Source organism: Leopardus geoffroyi, chromosome D4 (assembly GCF_018350155.1).
Source record: "Leopardus geoffroyi isolate Oge1 chromosome D4, O.geoffroyi_Oge1_pat1.0, whole genome shotgun sequence".
Lineage (NCBI taxonomy): Eukaryota > Metazoa > Chordata > Mammalia > Carnivora > Felidae > Leopardus > Leopardus geoffroyi.
Genome location: NC_059342.1, coordinates 24,348,042 through 24,363,455, shown reverse-complemented (window position 1 = coordinate 24,363,455; position 15,414 = coordinate 24,348,042). Strand labels below are relative to the sequence as shown.

At 40.7% G+C, this 15,414-nt stretch overlaps 1 long non-coding RNA gene across 1 annotated transcript in view; it reads right to left on the bottom strand.

Annotated features, from left to right (window-relative positions):
• Nucleotides 1–4,993: 4,993 nt before the first annotated feature.
• LOC123593131 overlaps nt 4,994–15,414 on the bottom strand; it is a 30,995-nt gene continuing 20,574 nt past the window's right edge. The window contains exon 5 of the long non-coding RNA XR_006710146.1: nt 4,994–5,122. This is a non-coding gene — a long non-coding RNA (uncharacterized LOC123593131). The remainder of the gene's footprint in view (nt 5,123–15,414) is intronic.

Genomic DNA, 15,414 nt, shown 5'->3' with positions numbered 1-15,414 from the left:
GGAGATTGGATGAGGTCACCAGTGGGGATAAGTGTCATAGGGAAGGAGAGAGGTCCACAGACTATGCCCTGGGTACTCCATCATGGGAAAGGGGGACAAGAGGAGGGGCCAGCAACAGAGACTGAAAGCTGAAACTCAGATTGTAGAATCACTTTCCCAGTTGCAAAGAGTGCTCAGAGTATTCACTCAGTGTTTGCTTTATGCTGGGAGCTTTTACACTCTCATGGGACTCCTGGAGATGCGGTCCATGGGTCTGGGCACAGAACACAAACCATAATGCAGGTCATTATAAGACCAGAGGGAAGAATAAAGGGTGTGCCAAACAGGAGAAGGCAGGCCTCTTATAAAGGAATTTATAAAGTACATTTCATAAATTGGGGAGCCAAGGAAATTGTGTCTGTGGACCAGATAAAACCCTTGGGTCATAAGTTTGTGATACTTGCTATATTAACTTTTCAAAAGATATTCCTATGTTCCCAGGCAGGATAAATGCATCCGAGGGCCCCATAGCTATTAAGTGGCAGATTCTGGGATGTAAACTCAAGTCTGCTGGCTGCAGAGTTAGGGTTCTTTTCACTGCACCAAACTGCTACCCTAGAATTTCTAAAACCAAATCTTGCTGGAAGCTGACTGATAAATCTAAGCACCAAGCTGGCTCTGTCTATACGTCTGTTGAACCGAATGCAAAAAGTGGAGAAAATGATATATATTTTTTCTTCTAGCATATTCTCATTGGTACTTTTAAATATTTCTAGGGGCACCTGGGTGGCTCTTTCAGTTAAGCATCTGACTTCAGTTCAGGTCATGATCTCATGATTTGTGTATTTGAGCCCCATGTCAGACACTGTGCTAACAGCTCAGAGCCTAGAGCCTGCTTCAGATTCTGTGACTCCCTCTCTCTCTCTCTGCCCCTCCCCTACTCTCACTCTGTCTCTCTCAAAAATCAATGAAATATTTCAAATAAATAAATAAATAAATAAATAAATAAATAAATAAAATATTTCTACCCTTACTCCATACTCATTTTAAAAGGAAAATGGAGTCACTTGTGTATATTTTTAACTGGAAGTTCCATATCTTAAGAAAACATATGGAATGCAGGCACCACAGATAGAAGAAGACTCATAGAGGTATCCAGGAATCCTAAGGTCACATAAGTGAGTTCATGGCCCCCTTAACATGACTGGGAGACCGAATGACCCCAAAATGCTGCCCATTGTTCTTGGAGTCATTGACCTTTAACTTTTTTCCTTTCTGGCTTACTCCTGAATTCAACCTGTCTGTTCATTATAGCTGGCTAGAATGTTCCTTCTTGGCTGTACCTCTTATATTTCCTTTGGAACCCACAAGAGGTAGTGGTTAGAACATTGACCTTGAGTCAGCAGGCTGGTGTGTAGGGCCGGGCTTGGCCACATACTCTCTATGTGGCGTTTGAGCACATCGCCCAGCCTTTCTGACTCTTGCCTTTTTATTTTTGAAATTCCAAAATTGGGATAAAAACACCTTCTGCCATTACTTCCTTAGACACCTGAGAGCCTAAAATAAAGTATTGGTAATTTCACCTTTGTGAGAACACTTTATTAACTCTGTGGATGTAAAGATTCTTATTTTAAAAACAAGCAGGAGGAAAGAAGAATGCGGAGTGTGCTTGTGTGGCAAAAGGAAAAGGAAGGCTTAAAAAAAATCAGATGGGGAGCGAGGGAATTGCCATGGGGTAGAAAGAGAGATGGCTAGCCATGATCAAGAACTTGTAGAAATCATGCTCCAACTTTTTGTGCTGAATTTTGTTCCTGAATTTTTAGTGTTTCAAAGGCAATTGTGTGTGCCCAGGGAGTGAGGACACAATGTGAGGGCAGGGAAAGGGGAGGAGAACAGCTTTCTGCCCAGCTGTGAGTTTTCTCACTGTTGTCTCTAAGACAGACGGAGACCCGGTGTTCTGGAGTTCCCGGCCCGTCTGAAATTATGCAACTGAAAATATGACTATGGATGACACTTTCAGTGCTGGGGAGAAAACGTTCTGGAAAGGTTTGAATTTTTAAATGAGATTTTATAGGCAAATGGATAACATAAGGAGGCCCAAGGAGGGTGAGTGTTCACTCAGTCTTTGAAGGCTGTATAGTTCACAGGGCTTTCCACATCCTATCTCTCCTTTCCTTGTAACAGCAACTCTGTGCAAACAGGGAAGATATTATTATCTTTGTTTTATAACTAAGGCATTTGAGGCCATATTGACTGAGAACTGGCAAGGGGCAGACTGTAGACTAGGATGTGGGCTGTTATCTTGCCTACTCTTTTCCCACCAAGCTATCCAAGGCCCATATGTGCTGAAGCCCAGAGAGGTTAAACAACTCTTAAAAGGTCACACAGCAGTAAATAGGAGAGCCAGGACTTTAATCTGGGCACTCTGACTCTATCTCCTATGTACTCTCCACTATTCCATGCAGCCTCACTAAGGATTCATGGAAAGGTGATTTGACAATTGCTGGGTACTAAGTAGGTGCTAGGGCAAAGCCCTGGCCTCAGCAAAATGGCATTCCATGACAGTGGGTGACGCACCTGGGTCAGAATGTGCCACACAGTTTTCACTGTATTGTTAGGTGCTGCTTTTGAAGTTTTATCTTTTTATTTCCCTCAAGGTCCCCTGGTACTGAGGACTACAAGAGAATACAAAAAGAAAAAGAAATATCATCAAAAAGCCTTATACAATGGGTCTGGTATGAGAACTCTATGGCATGGGATGGAATTTGAGAGCTTTAGACGGGCAGCTGAAATACTAGGTTGGAGAAGAAAGACCACTGTCACTCCAGGGAAAGTATATCCCAGGATGGAGAAACAAAACAAAAGCACCCCAAGTAACTTGCAATTGATATAAACCTTCCCTGAAGTTTCCATAGCATTAGAGATGGTCTTCTTAAAGTCAGGGACATTTTTGTAGTGCCTTGGAACATTTAAGGTAAATAGTGGGTTCCCTTGAATGTGCAGGGGACAGCACATTTCTTATAAGCAGTAACATATTAAAATAAAAAGAAAATGTCAGGGTTCCCGGGTGGCTCAGTTGGTTGAGTGTCAGACTTCAGCTCAGGTCATGATCTCATGGTTTGTAGTTCAAGCCCCGTGTTGGGCTCTGTGCTGACAGCTCAGAGCCTAGAGCCTGGAGCCTGCTTCACATTCTGTGTCTCCCTCTCTCTCTCTGCCCCTCCCCACTCTCTCTCTCTCTTTCTCTCTCAAAAATAATAAATGTTGGGGGCGCCTGGGTGGCGCAGTCGGTTAAGCGTCCGACTTCAGCCAGGTCACAATCTCGCTGTCCGTGAGTTCGAGCCCAGCGTCAGGCTCTGGGCTGATGGCTCAGAGCCTGGAGCCTGTTTCCCATTCTGTGTCTCCCTCTCTCTCTGCCCCTCCCCCGTTCATGCTCTGTCTCTCTCTGTCCCAAAAATAAATAAACATTGAAAAAAAAATTTAAAATAAAAAAAAATAATAATAAATGTTGAAAAATGTTACTTAAAAAAGGTCATTAAAAAAAAGAAAATGTCTTCAATAAGGTAGGTAGCATTTAATAAATGTGTTGTCATGGGAAGAGCAGTAGGTGTTGGGGGAGGAGATACGTACATGGTGCATAAGGGGAAATGGCGATGTTACTGATAATATGTCACTAAGGAGAGAGAATTGACAAGACCTGCTGAGCTAAGTCTTAACTAAAGTCATAGCAGTTGAGTTGGAATTGATCACTCTTACTTCTAATTTCGACTAAAGTTGACCCTGGAACAATGTGGGGTGAGGAGTGCTGACCCCCTGTGCAGTAAAAAAAATCTCCCCAAAACTACTAGTAAGTAGCCTACTGGTGACCAAAAGCCTTACTGATAACATAAACAGTTGATTAACACATGTTTTGTATATTATATGTATTATCTACTATATTCTTACAATAAAGCAATCTTAGAGAAAAAATGTTATTAAGAAAATCATAAGGAAGGGAAAATACACAGTAGTGTATTATACTTATATAAAAAAAAGTCTGCATGGAAGTGGACCCATGTCGTTCAAACCCGTGTTATTCAGGGGTCAACTGTAAATTTTATATAATACAGAGATGTCTGTAAAAACAGTTTTCTGAAGGTGTTCTTTATGGCAAAATCAAGCAGCACAGAATATTTCATTAGGCTAGAGTAGAAAACATTGGTCTTCCAAATTCTCCAGTGATGTGCTTATTTTCTTCTGAGTGCAATGTCACTCACTGCTATACAAGGGCTGTATGTGGTTAGCAAGATTTAGTCTTGTCAATAGTGCCTGAGGTTTTATTTATCTCTTTGTTATAGCTGGCACTATCAATAGTGTATAAGAGAGGTTGGTGAGATTGATGGGGAAAAATAGGTAAGTTAGACCTCGGCTACAATTCTCAGTGTGTGTGAGTGTGTACACATACACCTTCAGAGAATCAACTGGCTTTCATTGATCATTTTCAGTGTGTTAGCACAAGAATGTGGAATGCCCAGGAGTTAACCATAGTGGCACTTCTAAAGAGAGAATACTGGGGAAGAAAACCTTATGCAACATTTTTGTTTTAGTTCTACACATGAAGAAAGACAATGGAGCTATAAGATGGAACAGTGACCTGGAAGGGAGAAGATGTAGGATTGAATTCTGATGCACCTTTATCAAAGTATAGGCTTTTTCTTAGCCTGGGCTTCCTTAGACTGAGGGTCTGAAAGAAGGGAGATGGTCTCTAAGGTCCCTTCCAGCTCTGCTTTTTGAATCATTCGGATGAATGGAGAGCAAACTGTTAATTATTTTGGGAGTGGTCATCCTTTATGTAGAATCTTAGAGTTGAAAGAAAGCTTTTGGACCAATCTGAGCAGTTCAATTACTTGATTAAGAGTACACGTTTAGTTTTCCCAGAGCTGGGTCTATATTCAGGTAAATGATCCCTAGCCTAGTGTGACTTCTAGTCTGTCCGATTTCCCACCATCTTGCAAGTATTGAGCACCTACCCCATGTGAGAGCCCATGCTTCGGCACTAGGGATATCAGAAAAGGTCTCTCTCCTCGAAGTGTCCTCCCCTCTTGGTTTTGGTGATGCCATGCTCTTCGGGCTTTCTTCCACATCTCTGGCAGCCTTTCTGGACTTCCTGAAACCATGTTTCAAGTAAAACACATCTATTCCCAGAGAAATGAAAGTCCACGTTGCTCCCTTCATACCACGTACTCATTAGGTCTAAGTTCCAGCTGTCCCAGGGACTGATAACATCCATCAGCATTTCTTCCCCAGCATGGAAGAATGATAGGACCTGTGTTTCTTTTCAGTATCTCCCAAAGATGGTTCTTTCTTAAATCACAGTTTGATCAAGTGACTGGGTACACATGATGAGGACAAAAATCAACACTGGTATCTCTCCTAACTTGCTTTTGGAAAAGTGATATAATCACTCAGTGCCTTGGTTTCCCAGTTGCAAAATGGAAATAATATGTTGCCAGCATATTCCATTTTACATGTTAGAGTTCATCAAGGTTTAGAACTATTGCACAATGCTCTCTCCCCAGGCAATTGCAACCATTCTTGTGGCATCAGTCCCATCTACATACCAAGAAGTCCATCCCCTTGGGCACCCCAGCAGAACGCTGGGAGATAACATGGCCTCATTCCTGTCCCCACCTAAATGTCTAATCAGTCACAAAGTCCCAACAAGCCTCCATTTTCTCTGCCATGGGCTTCCCTCTTACTGGCCTCCTCCAAATCCCTTGTTCTCCTTCGATGCATTCTCCGCACCAGTGGTATCCTGAGGGCTGGGGTAGGGAAAGGGGGGCAGATGTGCCCTGGGTGCAGTTAGGAAAGGGGTGCATTGACTATAAAGAATTTAAAAGCAATAATAAAACCTTTAAAAGTCAGTCCATTTTTTACTATCACCATGCATGGGCAATTCTAAAGGATTTCAGCAGTAAAAAACTAATCCCTGAAAAAAATCTTTTTTGATGATCTAAGTTCTATACAATTGCTGCAGTTCCTGTGGAATTTTAATAATTAATATATGAGCTTTAAATGAGTCCGTCTGAATACTTACCCTTTAACAAACATCGTATTCTACGTGGAAATGGACTCTGAGCTCTAAGTAACACAGTGGGCCCCTGACATGCATGGACTTGTTGGTCTTTTGAAAGTTAAGTTTGTGATGGTTCTGAATCAGAGGAGCTCATTTTCATTATGGTTTTTGTCTCTAATCCTCCTGTAGCTTTACATTCAAGCATTTAAACAGCAGACCCAAATTACATGATGATAGCACAGTGATTATAAAGATAAAGAAACAGAACTTGAGTTACTTCAATTATTCCACGTGACCACGTAGACACTTGATATGTTTAATGTTTTCAACAGCAAAACTTTGATATGTGCACTTTTTTGTTCATACGCGAAGTGATTTACTGAATTTAAATAATGTCTTTAAAATGGAAATGTCTTTCCATTTAAATGTCTAAAATTTAAAATGTCTTGTAAAGGTATTGCACTAAACCTAAACAATTCCAGAAAACAAATAATTGTTATTGGAAACAATCTGGCCCTATGGAGAAGGGGTGAGTGTTAAAAATGACCTGCCTGGTGACTCAGTTGGTTAATTGTTCGACTTCAGCTCAGGTCATGATCTCATGGTTTGTGAGTTCAAGCCCCGCATCAAGCTCTCTGCTGTCAGTGCAGAGCCTGCTTCAGATCCTCTGTCTTCTTCTCTCTCTGCCCCTCCCCCATGCTCTCTCTCTCTTTCTCAAAAATAAATAAATATATAAATAAATAAATAATTTTAAAAAAATGAGCTACCACATTTCAACAAGGTAGCCAGAGTGACCTGTTTTAAAACAAAACAAAACAAAACAAAACAAAACAAAACAAAACAAAACAAAAAAACAACCCAAGACTGATCCTTGCTTAAAATCACTGAGTTCCAGGGGTGCCTGGCTAGCTGGGTCCACAGAGTGTCTGACTCTTGATCTCAGGGTTGTGAGTTCAAGCCCCATGTTGGGTGTAGAGATTACTTTAAAATATTAACAAAAAAAAAAATGTCACTGACTCCCAACCTTCATGCTGGTGCACAAGGTCACATGCAGTGTGATTCCTTGCCACCTCATCTTGTGTCACCCTACGCCCCAACTGTGTAGCTGCCAGTCACACCAGCCCTTCTTCACTTTCGTGTGCTAAGCTCCTTCCCTTCCCCCTTTGCCACGTGGATTCCCATATCAGTGCAAATGTCCCTTCCTGGGGAAGGCTTCTCTAACTCCGGTGTTACCCCTCATATAATCTTCCAGCATCTTGTACTTGAGCACTTTTCAAGGTTGCTAATTACCTTGTGCATATGACCCTTAAACACAAGGAGCTCCCCCATGCAGCTCCTGAGCAGCTCGAGAACAGGTACCCTGTCTGTGTGGTTACATCTCCACTGTCACCTCAGTGCTTAGCACATGTTAGCGCTCAGTAACATTTGTGGCATAAGAGAAAACACCCTGGAATGGGCCTTATCTGGAGGGTGTTGTCGAAGGGGAGCTCCTTAAGATCCTTGGTTTTATTTATTATCATTATTTTTTTAACTCCCAGGGAAGCAGGTCCAGATCACAGACTGCCACGTCCTGGAGGATGACTGGCTGGTGGCCCTGGCTGGCCACCAGCCCCGCTCTCTGTCTCTGCATCGCTGCCGCCATGCTGGCCAGGCCGTGACGGACCAAGGGCTGAAGCGACTTTTCCAGCACTGCGGGGATGTTCTTCAGGTATCAGTACTGGCCACATACATGATGCTTTTTCCCCCAAGGGGAATTGTATGGATCAGGTTCTAATGGCTTTCTCCCTACCTTTCCCCTCACTCCCCATAAAACAAAATCTCTTTTGTATGGGATTGCACAAAAAATGCAGTCTAGGGGCGCCTGGGTGGCGCAGTCGGTTAAGCGTCCGACTTCAGCCAGGTCACGATCTCGCGGTCCGTGAGTTTGAGCCCCACGTCAGGCTCTGGGCTGATGGCTCAGAGCCTGGAGCCTGTTTCCGATTCTGTGTCTCCCTCTCTCTCTGCCCCTCCCCCATTCATGCTCTGTCTCTCTCTGTCCCAAAAATAAATAAACATTGAAAAAAAAAATTAAAAAAAAATGCAGTCTATTAAATGGGCACCACATTTCACGTAGTATAAAAAGTGAAAGTAGTAAGAAAAGATATCCTCTGAGGTACCTCACTCACCCATGTTGTATCAGTTGGTGAGGGCTGTCATAACAGAGTACCACAGACTGAATGGTTTAAAGCACAGAAATTTATTGTCTCGTACTTCTGGAGTCTAGAAGTCTGAGAGCAAGGTGTCATCAGGGTTGGATCGTTCTGAGGGCCATGAGGGAGGATCTGTCCCATGCCTCTTTCCTTCGTTCTGCTAGTTTGCCGGAAATCCTTGACGTTCCTTGGCTTGTAAAGCACCACCCACCTCTGCCTTCATCTTCACATGGCATATGAATGATGTGTGCATTTGTCTGTGTCCAAATATCCCCTTCTTAGAAAGACACCAGTCATATTGCATTAGGGGCCCTCCTTATACCAGTCTGACCTCATTTTAACTAATTACATCTGCAATGAACCTATTCCCAAATAAGGTCACGTTCTGAGGCCCTTGGGGATGTGACTTCAAAATGTGAAGTTTTGGGACTCACACTTCAACCCATAACACATATCCCACATGATATTTTAATGTCAGATTGGACATGCATACAGGTGAAAAAACACTTTATAATTATCTGAGCATAGAACAACACTATTTTACATATACAAAGTAATTTTTGCACAGTTTTAATATGTGTTGAATTTCTCAGAAATGCAACTACCAGGCTTATTGAGGAAAAAGTATGCTGTTTTGTTTGGAAATTTACCAAGAGTTGCTCATGGCTTTGGAAATAGCATGTCATTAATAGCAACACCGGTGTAACATTGGATCACCAAGACAACACATGGAAAGCACTCTATGTTTACAGAAAAATGTCGAGCTCCTGCAACTGTAAAAATGATCTGGAATATGCTTTTCATTTTGTTACATAGTTTTCTTCTTTTGAGGCAGAGAAAAATGGGGTTGCAAAGTGTTCTAAGCCAGATTTACAGATATTCCCCAAATATTTCCATAAATATTATGGGGCACACACACACATACATATGATACCTAAGTGATATATGTGTAAAGTTAAATATTTGTGGCATCTGGGAGATTTGAAGCATAATGATACTATAAAACACCTTGAAGATTTACCATTACCTCTTAAAATTCCTCTTAAGATCGCTAATTGTTGTTGGTCTCACTTCTGTTTTCATCCAGTTCCTAAGGGGCTCTGTCTTTTCTGCACAGCTGTGTCCCCAAGTTTTCTTTTTTTTTTTTTTCAACGTTTTTTTAATTTATTTTTGGGACAGAGAGAGACAGAGCATGAATGGGGGAGGGGCAGAGAGAGAGGGAGACACAGAATCGGAAACAGGCTCCAGGCTCTGAGCCATCAGCCCAGAGCCTGACGCGGGGCTCGAACTCACAGACCGCGAGATCGTGACCTGGCTGAAGTCGGACGCTTAACCGACTGCGCCACCCAGGCGCCCCAATGTCCCCAAGTTTTCAAAAGCCCAACAGTTTAGTTGTATCCTCACTTACGGGTTTTTAATGGTGGGAAATATTCCTGGGATTTTGAATACGAGGACTTTACTAAAAGAGTGGGGGTGTCGAGTGCCTCATTTAGCATATGTACCATTCACATATTTGAAAATTTCAGTCTGACAGAAGCATCCAAAAGGAATTTTAAACATTTAGTGAGAGTTTCTAACCTTCATCTGAGTTCACAGATTAACAATTTAGGAGGACAGAAGGTGCCTGCGCTATGTTGACATTCATGGATCAACTGGTGTGCAAATATTGGATTCTTTCTTGCTATAATAACAGGCAAATAGCAACACATCTACTCTCCAGAAAGGCAAAATTATGAGATACTCAAAGGGGTGCATGTGTGTGTGTGTGTGTGTGTGTGTGTGTGTGTGTGTGTGTGTAGAATTCTTTTGAATCCAGGGAAACAGCACATAATAGGGGCTCAGTAAAAATTTAATAAAAAAGGGGCGCCTGGGTGGCTCAGTTGGTTGAGCGTCTAACTTCGGCTCAGGTCATGATCTTGCGGTTCATGAGTTCAAGCCCCACATTGGGCTCGCTGCTGTCAACCTGTAAGTGCAAAGCCTGCCTCAGATCCTCTGTCCCCCTCTCTCTGCACCCCACCTTGGGCTCTCCCCAAAATAAATAAATATTTTTTTAAAAATTTAATAAAAAGAGTCACATTACTCAGTCACAAAAAGAATGAAACCTTTCCATTTGCAGTGACATAAATGGGCCTAGAAGGTATTATGCTAAGTGAAATAAGTCAAAGACAAAAGCCACATTATTTCACTTATATGTGGATTCTAAAAACCAAAACAAACAGATGGATTCTTTACAGGGAATTGGTGATTGCCAAAGGGGAGGTGGGGGGATGGGTGAAATAGATGAAGGGGACGAAGGGCTACAAACTTCCAGTCATAAAACAAAAAAGTCACAGAGATGAAAACTAGCATAGGGAATATTGTCAATAATATTTCAATAATGTTATATGGTGACAGACGGTGACTATACTTACCATGGTGAGCATTGAGTAATGTATACAATTGTTGAATCACTACGTTGTACACCTGCAACAAATATAACACTGCACCTCAATTACACTTCAATAATAATAATGGAAAATCACAAACGTTATTCTAAAGCTAAAAGGACCCTCAGGGATTATCTAGGCCTTTCCACCTGCCTGTCATCTTCTCCTTTTCAAATTAATCATATTGAGGTCCACAGAGATGAACTGAGTTCTGGCGATTACTCATATACTTGGCCTACTTTGAGGGATCTTATAAAAAAAAAAAACAGTTGGTTTTGCATTTGTATACAAATGTCTTTGAGGACTTAACTTATGGCTCCCTGAGGAGCCTTCACCTTCAAGAAATCTTTTGGTTTTTTTGCCTTTTTAGCACTTCCTTCGTCCTCTTCACATATCATGGATTATTAAACTTCAGCTCAGAGCATTCTTTACCGCTATAGTAGTCTCCATTGAACTCTTTATGGGGACCCATGAAATAAATTTCTCAAAAAACTTGGACTTAGGGATATTTGTCATTCTTCTGAGTAACTTATTTGTATTTACTTTATGGAAGGTATGACTATGCTTTCTGCTTTGCCATGGCTGCTAAGAAATCTAGATTCAAATTTGTAAAATTAGACATCTTAGTAGGACATAGCATGTTATGACTTCTATCTTGTAAGCTAACCTAAACTTTGGTCTCATTTTATTTTTCATGCCTTTTTTTTCTGTTTCTTCCTTTTTTCTCCATTTCTTATGTTTAATCTTATCGACCCGTGGGTATTTTGAAGTTACACAAGATCCTTTTCAATATTATGCTTCACAATCTTCTTCGGATCTATTATTTATTGCACTACAAAATATGCCAGGCAATGTCAACAGACCCACCTCAGCAGGTGTGATGAGACAGTCTTAAAAGATAGAGAATCCAATTAGCTGCCTTTTTAATATTGAATAAAACTTTGGGGAAAAAAATGAATAAAACTTTGGGGCCCTGCCAAGTAGGAATAATATGAAAAGAATTCAGGTTTCTCTCGAGTTCTAAGGTCTCTTCAGCTAAATGGGAAATAAATGATCATATTTAACACATATTAAAAAATACAGTATGTCTTAAAAATATAATATAGGGAGTGAAATTAACCCAGAACTGTCTCTAGTGGTAGAGTAACCCTGGATGGGATTTATAAGCTCAAACATGACTTGAAAACTATGTCATGTTGTGATGTCACCCCAGAAATGTGGAATGTTTAACTCCTTCTCTAAGTTTTATAGTCCTCGTTAAAGGCGTAAATTAGGGCTCTGTGTCACCTGGATTTTGAACAAGAATTTGGTCTACATTCCACTAATCATTCTGGTGGTTAAGGATGTTTAGCAAACTGAGGATGCAGCTCCAAAGATTGCTTGGAAAAATAGCCTCAGAATTGCTGGGGATGATTTAAATTGTCTTCTTGATGAATTACCAGATTGTAATCCTAGAAATGAAGACTAGAAATGTTGATGAGAATCAAGCCGATATTATTAATATTTTCTACAAAAATCTGTGCATGTTTGTGTTTTAAGTATTTATAAAATTTAAGAGGAATTTGGATTATTAAAGTAAAATTATCTAATTTAAAGTGCATAATTCCACTATGAAAAATTATATGCCAACAAATTGGACAACCTGGAAGAAATGGACAAATTCCTAAACACCCACACTCTTCCAAAACTCAATCAGGAGGAAATAGAAAGCTTGAACAGACCCATAACCAGCGAAGAAATTGAATCGGTTATCAAAAATCTCCCAACAAATAAGAGTCCAGGACCAGATGGCTTCCCAGGGGAGTTCTACCAGACGTTTAAAGCAGAGATAATACCTATCCTTCTCAAGCTATTCCAAGAAATACAAGGGGACGGAAAACTTCCAGACTCATTCTATGAAGCCAGTATTACTTTGATTCCTAAACCAGACAGAGACCCAGTAAAAAAAGAGAACTACAGGCCAATATCCCTGATGAATATAGATGCAAAAATTCTCAATAAGATACTAGCAAATCGAATTCAACAGCATATAAAAAGAATTATTCACCATGACCAAGTGGGATTCATTCCCGGGATGCAGGGCTGGTTCAACATTCGCAAATCAATCAACGTGATACATCACATTAACAAAAAAAAAGAGAAGAACCATATGATCCTGTCAATCGATGCAGAAAAGGCCTTTGACAAAATCCAGCACCCTTTCTTAATAAAAACCCTTGAGAAAGTCGGGATAGAAGGAACATACTTAAAGATCATAAAAGCCATTTATGAAAAGCCCACAGCTAACATCATCCTCAACGGGGAAAAACTGAGAGCTTTTTCCCTGAGATCAGGAACATGACAGGGATGCCCACTCTCACCGCTGTTGTTTAACATAGTGCTGGAAGTTCTAGCATCAGCAATCAGACAACAAAAGGAAATCAAAGGCATCAAAATTGGCAAAGATGAAGTCAAGCTTTCGCTTTTTGCAGATGACATGATATTATACATGGAAAATCCAATAGACTCCACCAAAAGTCTGCTAGAACTGATACATGAATTCAGCAAAGTTGCAGGATACAAAATCAATGTACAGAAATCAGTTGCATTCTTATACACTAACAATGAAGCAACAGAAAGACAAATAAAGAAACTGATCCCATTCACAATTGCACCAAGAAGCATAAAATACCTAGGAATAAATCTAACCAAAGATGTAAAAGATCTGTATGCTGAAAACTATAGAAAACTTATGAAGGTAATTGAAGAAGATTTAAAGAAATGGAAAGACATTCCCTGCTCATGGATTGGAAGAATAAATATTGTCAAAATGTCCATACTACCCAAAGCTATCTACACATTCAATGCAATCCCAATCAAAATTGCACCAGCATTCTTCTCGAAACTAGAACAAGCAATCCTAAAATTCATATGGAACCACAAAAGGCCCCGAATAGCCAAAGTAATTTTGAAGAAGAAGACTAAAGCAGAAGGCATCAGAATCCCAGACTTTAGCCTCTAGTACAAAGCTGTCATCATCAAGACAGCATGGTATTGGCACAAAAACAGACACATAGACCAATGGAATAGAATAGAAACCCCAGAACTAGACCCACAAACGTATGGCCAACTCATCTTTGACAAAGCAGGAAAGAACATCCAATGGAAAAAAGACAGTCTCTTTAATAAATGGTGCTGGGAGAACTGGACAGCAACATGCAGAAGGTTGAAACTAGACCACTTTCTCACACCATTCACAAAAATAAACTCAAAATGGATAAAGGACCTGAATGTGAGACAGGAAACCATCAAAACCTTAGAGGAGAAAGCAGGAAAAGACCTCTCTGACCTCAGCCGTAGCAATCTCTTACTCGACACATCCCCAAAGGCAAGGGAATTAAAAGCAAAAGTGAATTACTGGGACCTTATGAAGATAAAAAGCTTCTGCACAGCAAAGGAAACAACCAACAAAACTAAAAGGCAACCAACGGAATGGGAAAAGATATTTGCAAAGGACATTTCGGACAAAGGGCTAGTATCCAAAATCTATAAAGAGCTCACCAAACTCCACACCCGAAAAACAAATAACTCAGTGAAGAAATGGGCAGAAAACATGAATAGACACTTCTCTAAAGAAGACATCCGGATGGCCAACAGGCACATGAAAAGATGCTCAACGTCGCTCCTTATCAGGGAAATACAAATCAAAACCACACTCAGATATCACTTTACGCCAGTCAGAGTGGCCAAAATGAACAAATCAGGAGACTCTAGATGCTGGAGAGGATGTGGAGAAACGGGAACCCTCTTGCACTGTTGGTGGGAATGCAAATTGGTGCAGCCACTCTGGAAAGCAGTGTGGAGGTTCCTCAGAAAATTAAAAATAGACCTACCCTATGACCCAGCAATAGCACTGCTAGGAATTTATCCAAGGGATATAGGAGTACTGATGCATAAGGGCACTTGTACCCCAATGTTTATAGCAGCACTCTCAACAATAGCCAAATTGTGGAAAGAGTCTAAATGTCCATCAACTGATGAATGGATAAAGAAATTGTGGTTTATATACACAATGGAGTACTACACAATGGAGTACTACGTACTACGTGGAGTAATACTCACAATGAGAAAAAATGAAATATGGCCTTTTGTAGCAACGTGGATGGAACTGGAGAGTGTGATGCTAAGTGAAATAAGCCATACAGAGAAAGACAGATACCATATGGTTTCACTCTTATGTGGATCCTGAGAAACTTAACAGAAACCCATGGGGGACGGGAAGGAAAAAAAAAAAAAGAAAAAGAGGTTAGAGTGGGACAGAGCCAAAGCATAAGAGACTGTTAAAAACTGAGAACAAACTGAGGGTTGATGGGGGGTGGGAGGGAGGGGAGGGTGGGTGATGGGTATTGAGGAGGGCACCTTTTGGGATGAGCACTGGGTGTTGTATGGAAACCAATTTGACAATAAATTTCATATATTAAAAAATAAATAAATAAATAAAGTGCATAATTCCAAATACCATATGATTTCACTCATATGTGGAATTTAAGAAACAAAACAGATGAACACAGGAGCAGGAAAGGAAATATAAGATAAAAACAGAGAAGGAGGTAAACCATAAAAGACTTAAATACAGAGAACAGGGTGGCTGGAGGGGAGGTGGGTGGGGGGATAGGCTAAATGGGTGATGGGTGGTGGGGACTAAGGAGGGCACTTATTTGGTTGAGCACTGGATATTATTCATAAATAATGAATCACTAAATTCTACTCCTGAAGCCATTATTACACT